Source organism: Dipodomys ordii, unplaced genomic scaffold (assembly GCF_000151885.1).
Source record: "Dipodomys ordii isolate 6190 unplaced genomic scaffold, Dord_2.0 Scaffold3, whole genome shotgun sequence".
Taxonomy (NCBI): Eukaryota; Metazoa; Chordata; class Mammalia; order Rodentia; family Heteromyidae; genus Dipodomys; species Dipodomys ordii.
The window spans coordinates 7,657,045-7,663,894 of record NW_012267219.1 but is presented as its reverse complement, the minus strand read 5'-3'; positions in this window follow the sequence as shown (position 1 = coordinate 7,663,894).

Sequence of the window (6,850 nt, the reverse complement as noted above, 5' to 3'; positions counted from 1 at the left end):
CCTAAATTGTAAAGTTCGTTTTTCAATAGTGTAGTCAGATGATTCTTAAGTAACATAGTAATAATGTGTAAAAAATAAACTCAGTTACCTCTTTTCTATACCTTTTGGAGTAATAGAGTATGAAAAAGAGCAAAAGCATTTGCAGTTTACCTATTTCTTCATCTTGTTCCTATACACATCAATTGGAAAGAAAGGTCCAAAATATAAAACTGATTATATCACTTAACTTTGTAGCAGATCAAAGAAGTGACACAATATTATGTTGATGTTATCACTTTAGTTCTCTTAGAGTGCCTCAAGGATGTATTCACTAGTTTGTTTTTCTTAAATCAACACTTCTAATGAAGAAGCCAGAATAAACAGACTGAAAATACAACATGGTATTGAGAAATGTTGGGCTAAATTCTCATCGCACATTACTGTGAGAATTAGCCAAGAAAGTTTTATAGTGAGAACATCTGTTTTATTTTTCTATATATAACTCAAACAGGTGAGGACCAATCATAGTAGTCAAGTAAACAACATAAATATGCCATGATTGGTAATTATATTCTCCTCTAACTATGCTGTGAGTGGAATGGCTTAAATCTATGCTCAAAGTTATGGAGAACATTATACATTAACATATAAGACTCTCAAAGTTAATAGGAATAAGTTCATTCCCAATTGTGCAGCTAGTTATGTATAGTAATATATATATATATATTACTTTTATAATATCTCCTACTCTACAAAATCATTCCATAAGCTCATTTGAATTTCACATCCACCTAACAAGAAAGTGTTATTATCCTAACTCTATGGATGCCCAAACTAAAGATCTCTCAAAAAATTTCTTGGGGATGGGAATGTAGCTTAGTGGTAGAGTGCTTGCCTAGCATGCATGAAATCCTGGGTTCGATTCCTCAGTAACCCATAAACAGAAAAAGCTGGAAGTGGTGCTACAGCTCAAGTGGTAGAGCTCTAGCCTTGAGCTAAAAGAAGTTCAGAGACAGCGGCCAGGCCCTGAGTTAAAGCCCCAGGACTAGCCAAAAAATAAAAAAAATAATAATTTTGTTACTTGTTCTTTGTGAAAAATAATACGAACCGAAATCCCAAACTGCTGCTCTCACCCTAAGTTTATGGTTCATTCTAGCTCACCCTCTCAAGTGAGTAGATTGCACAGCACAGGATGAATCATCCAACCTCTAAAGTGCTTTTACACTCTTCATCTCTTAAATGTGGGAGTAAAGCTATGAAACTTCATGAAAGAACTTTGTTGTATTTGCTATTATTGTACATATTTGGATATTTGGGTACTTGCTTTATTTGTGCCTCTAAAGTCTATATTCCTGAAAGGTCTGTGTCTTTATGTGATTTTCATCATTTCCAACTACTTATTTATTGTCCTAGTCACAGATAATCAATAAAAATGTATTGAAAGTATGACATTAAGTAAGACTTTTGAGTGATACTTTAAAATAGAGAGTCTAGAAATTGAGTGTGAAGTATAAGTATATACAGAAGATTTTAGATCAGTCTGCTCTGGATATAATGCAAAGGGAAAGGTATTTTGCTTTCTCTTTTAGTTGTTGATTAACATAATTGTACAAAAATGAATTGCGTTATTCTTAGTAGCATTACTTGTTTAAAGTAATGGATTTCATTTTGACATTTCATGCGGGCATATTATGTACTTTGGTCATATTTATCTCTCTGTTTTCCTCTTTTTTTTTTTTTGTCAGTCATGGATCCTGAACCCTGGGCCTGGGTACTGTCCCTCAGCTCTTCAGCTCAAGGCTAGTGCTCTACCACTTGAGCCACAGTGCCACTTCTGGCTTTTTCTGCTTAATGTGATGCTGAGGAATCGAAACCAGTGCCTCATGCATGCAAGGCAAATATTCTACCACGGAGCCACCTTCCCAGCCCTCTATTTCCCTCTTTTGTTCTTCTCTCTCCATTCCCTGAACCCTTTCCTATTCCCAAGGAGTACCACTTCTACTTTCTACTTTCATGTATTTTTTTCTTTTATCTAGGTTCCACGAGTGAGAAAACATAATGGCATTTGTCTAAATGTGCCTTATTTTGCTTAAAATTATGATTTAAAAATGACATGATTTCATTCTTTACGTCTGAAAAATGTATATTACATTTCTTTATCCATTTACTTGTTTTGGGCATGTAGGAAGGGTGACATTGATCAAGATGCATTGTACTCCAAAGTTGAAATGTTTGAGTTGAAAGCCTCTTGTACAACTATTTAAAGATTATAAAATGCACACATAAAAACTAAAGATGATCAAGGAACTCAAAGAAAAAGTTTTAAAAATAAAGTACAGGGCTGGGAATGTGGCCTAGTGATAGAGTGCTTGCCTAGCCTGCATGAAACCCTGGGTTCGATTCCTCAGTACCACATAAACAGAAAAAGCTGGAAGTTGCACTGTGGCTCAAGTGGTAGAGTGCTAACCTTGAGCAAAAGCAGCTCAGGGGCAGTGCCCAGGCCCTGAGTACAAGCCTCAGGACTGACAAAAAAAAGTATAAATAATATTGAATTATATAATAAATTTTAAAGTAAAAAAAGAATTGGAAAAGCTTCTTTCTGGTTCTCTAAGATTGGAATCAGCTAGGTGGGAGTGGAGTACTGAGTCATAGCTGGAGTCTATTGTATTTCTTATTTGTTCAGGCTGATACTCTCTCTATGTGTTCTGGCAGCTGAGACTGTCAAGATTTAATTGTCAGCTTCAGTGCTACATTTTCCTCAGACGCTTCCTTTCTTTGCATCCAGTAACCAATGTTCTAGTGAGTTAACACTGTGGTCTATGGGCCAGGCAGGTTCCCACTCACTGTAGATCTCCCAATCTGTACACTTAAGAAACAAAAATATATATATATACATGTAGGGATTCCTCTGAGTGTATCAAAGTGAGGGAAGCAAACAGAGCAGTGAAAGCTGCAGTAGAAAGGGAGAAATAAAGGGATCCAACATTCTAACTGCTGGTCTCAGTACTTTCAAATCTTGTCTATCAGTAAATTATCTTGCAAGAGAGAGAAGACTGGGATAATTAAAGAGATCCATGCCAGGGACTGGGACTATACTTGCCTAGCATGCATGAAGCCCTGGGTTCAATTCCTCAGTACCACATAAACAGAAAAAGCTGAAGTGGTGCTGTGGTTCAAGTGGTAGAGTGCTAGCTTTGAGTATAGAGAGGCTCAGGGACAGAACCTAGGCTCTGAGTCAAGCCCCGCCCCAGGACACGAGAAAGAGAGAGAGAGACAGACAGACAGAGACAGAGAGAAAGACAGAGAGACAGAGGGAGGATTACCCTACTACTTAAGGATTTCATCCCTGGTGTGATTTGCTCCTCTTCACAGCTGCCTTTTCATGGCTCTTTCTCACCCAGACACAGGAGGGTATTCCCATGCTGACTTGTGATTGTTCTTTGATTTCATAGCCCTACAGGAGCTCACTCTCAAATAATAGGCCCCTTTCAAGATGGCACCCAGCTGTAACATTCTGAAGTATGGTAAATGATGCAGTCTTTTTTCTTGAATCCTAACCTGCCACCCACCAAGAATCACTGTCATACCAAATCTCTCTGCTGAATTTAAGGCTTTAGACACCTGTGGGTTTGTCCTGAAGTAGGACTGCCTGTAGGCTATCACTGGGGTTGCCTGGTGATACTCCCCCTACCCAGAAGCCAGGATTGAAGCTGTGGGTGGCTTTCTTTTTATTGTGCACAGTTTTCTCTTTCTCTCTCTGTGCCTTTCAGCCTTCCTGTCATCTCTTTTGTGATTCCTGATGTTCTCTCTCCTCTGAATATAGTCTGTCGTTTGTTACATTGGCTCTTTTCCTTCAAGGAGTGACAGGGAAGAAGCTTATCTGTCATTTACTGCAGAAGACCAAAAGGTATTTTAACACTAAAGCTTTCCTGTCCCTCATCATATGGGTCATGGTATAAACAAAGAGAACAAACACTTCAGTTCATGATGGTGTGTTCTCTTCAACAAAATCCTTTGAATGTTGTGTCATCGGTGGTTTGAACACTTCACTCAAAACAGCTGTAAACAGTCACCAAGTTCGGGTTTTATAACACTGTCATTTCTTTGGCTTATATAGCCTTTATATGTTTCTTTTCTTTTATTCTCTGTTCTTCTCTTACTTTTTTCCTTTCGGGCCCTGAGTTCAAGCCCCAGAACTGGCAACAAAAAAGAAAAAAAAAAAGCTTGATACAAATTTGAGAATTTGAATTGATATAAAAATGTTTCATTTTCTATTGTTATAACTGGTTATTTTTACAACATTTTTTATTTTTGGCATAAATGCTCAAATCTTCCACCTTCTTCCTAAAGGAAAAAATTAACTGCTACTACTACTTGTAACTTTTAAGTTTCATATAAGAAGAGTAGCTATTTTATTTAATTAAGATGTATTATTGTTATTTTCTTTTTCACCAGTCCTGGGGTTTGAACTCAGGACGGGTACTGTCCTGAGCTTCTTTTGCTCAAGGCTAATACTCTACCACTTGAGCCACAGTACTACTTCTGGCTTTTTCTGTTTATATGGTTCTGAGGAATTGAACCCAGGGCTTCATGCATGCTAGACAAGCACTCTAACACTAAGCCACATTTGTAGCTTGTAATATTGTTATTAAGACTCATGAGCCCCATGCTGCTGATGCTGCTGGCTCACTCCTGTTATCCTAGCTACCCAGGAGGCTGAGTCCTGGGGATTGCAGTTCAAAGGCAGCTGCAGCAGCAAAGTCTGTGAAACTCTTCTCTCTAGTTAACCACCAAAAAACCAGAAATGGAACTGTGGCACAAAGTGCTAGAGTGCTAGCTTTGAGCAAAAGAGCTCAGGGCAATGCCCAGGCCAAATTCAAGCCCCAGGACAAAAAAGAAAAAAAAAGATCAATTTTGGGTAGAAATCTGAGCTACAAAACTTATGTTCAGTAAATAGAAAATTCTAGCTGAGCTCAAAGAGTTGTTTGAATTACTTGAACTAAATTTTGTTTCTTTTCTTTTTTGTAAGTCATGGGGCTTGAACTCTAGGCCTGGGCACTGTACTTCATCTCTTTAGCTCAACGTTAGCACTCTACCATTTGAGCCACAGCGCCACTTCCCGTTTTCTGAGTGGTTTATTGGAGATAAGAGTCTCACAGACTTTTGTGCCCAGGCTGGCTTTGAACCACAATCCTCAGATCTCAGACTCCTGAGTAGCTAGGATTACAGGTATGAGCCACCGGTGCCCCACAGTTTGTTTATTTTCAATGTGGTGTTTTAAGACTCTTTTTAAAGTCTTTATCTTTTACAGGAACTGCACCTCTGTTTCTATTTGAAATGTAACTATTGTAAAAAGTCACCAGGAATACACACCTTGATAAAAGCATTTTTGTAAGTAAGATCTGTGTAATTCTTTAGTGAACCACTATAGCAAACATTTAAAGATTCTAATAACCAAGAAGCATCTTATAAAATGTATATATAAGTTCATTTGCTTCTTAAGGAAAGAAAGCCCTCTGGGTTCTATTAATTGTTCAAAGTCACTCAGTTAGTGAGAAAATTAGGATTGGAACTGAGGTATGCTAGCTTCCATACCAATTCTCTCCTCTCCATAAAAGAGAAAAGAACTAACAGAATAAGAGAAGTTAGTCTGGTTATAAATCAAGTTATAGTCTCTGGTGGGCTTTTTGTGTTTTATAGCAACACTCCTTTGGAATGCTTATGATCTCACTGAAATTTTAAATCATGCTATTGAATAACAAATGCAAGTTATCACCTTTCTCATTTTAAATAGCTGACCAAATAGAGAAATAGAGTTTATTTCTCTAACATCAAAGGCTATTACTCTACCACTTGAACCACAGTGCCACTTACAGCTTTTTCTGTTTATGTAGTACTGAGGATTTGAACCCAAGGCTTCATGCATGCTAGGCAAACACTCTACCACTAAGCCACATTCCCAGCTTGTGGTGCCAGATTTTAAGGGCACACACACACACAACCCACTAAATTTATGTAGGGGAAACTTCTTACAAGACTATAAGTCTGGAAGCCATATCCTCAAAGAACCATTTGCAAATTAGGACATTGATTTAAACATAAGGAGAATTAATGATTCTTTTAAACTTATTTGTTTGCTTAATTTAATTAAAATGATTGAGTATTTAGCATATATCACAGTGGGTAGGGCCTTTTGAGGGTGCTTGTAAAGATATTGTCCAGTACCTAAGTAGGTTTAAGAGCCACAAGGAGGGCTTTAAGTAGAAATATGACTACATCTCACACATATCCAAAGCAATATTCTGGCACATTGAGAATAGGCAATGATGAAAACATAGTCAGAAAAAAACAAGTCGGAAAAGTTAATGCAGTAATCCAGGTAAGTGCTGAGTTTTTCAGACCAGAATGATAGTTGTGGAGGAAAAGAGAACTACCTGGATTTCTGATATATTTTTACTGGGACATGTTTCATATAGGTGTGTTAAACAGGAATATTACTATCTAGTGGGTGGGAGGAGAGCAGAGCTGGAACATGATTTTCTCTCTCCAATGTCATAACATTTTGACTTAATAACACAGGAGAAATGCTTATGACTGTCAGAAATACAGAATTTCATACCAATACAAATTTAAAAAGCATAATCCTGCTATTGTATTTGTTCTATAATAGTATAAAGAATACATTCTTTTACAAGAAAACAAAGACTATTTCCTGACTCCATCTTGAGGAGTCTGTAGGAATTGATTCCAAATCATTTACACAGCCTCTGTGTTTTCATGTCCCTACTCATAGTCATGTGTGTTTTTTTTTCATTCTACATTTATGAATTGTAGAAGTAACTAACTAAGAAAAAAATGAATAGCAGTCAGG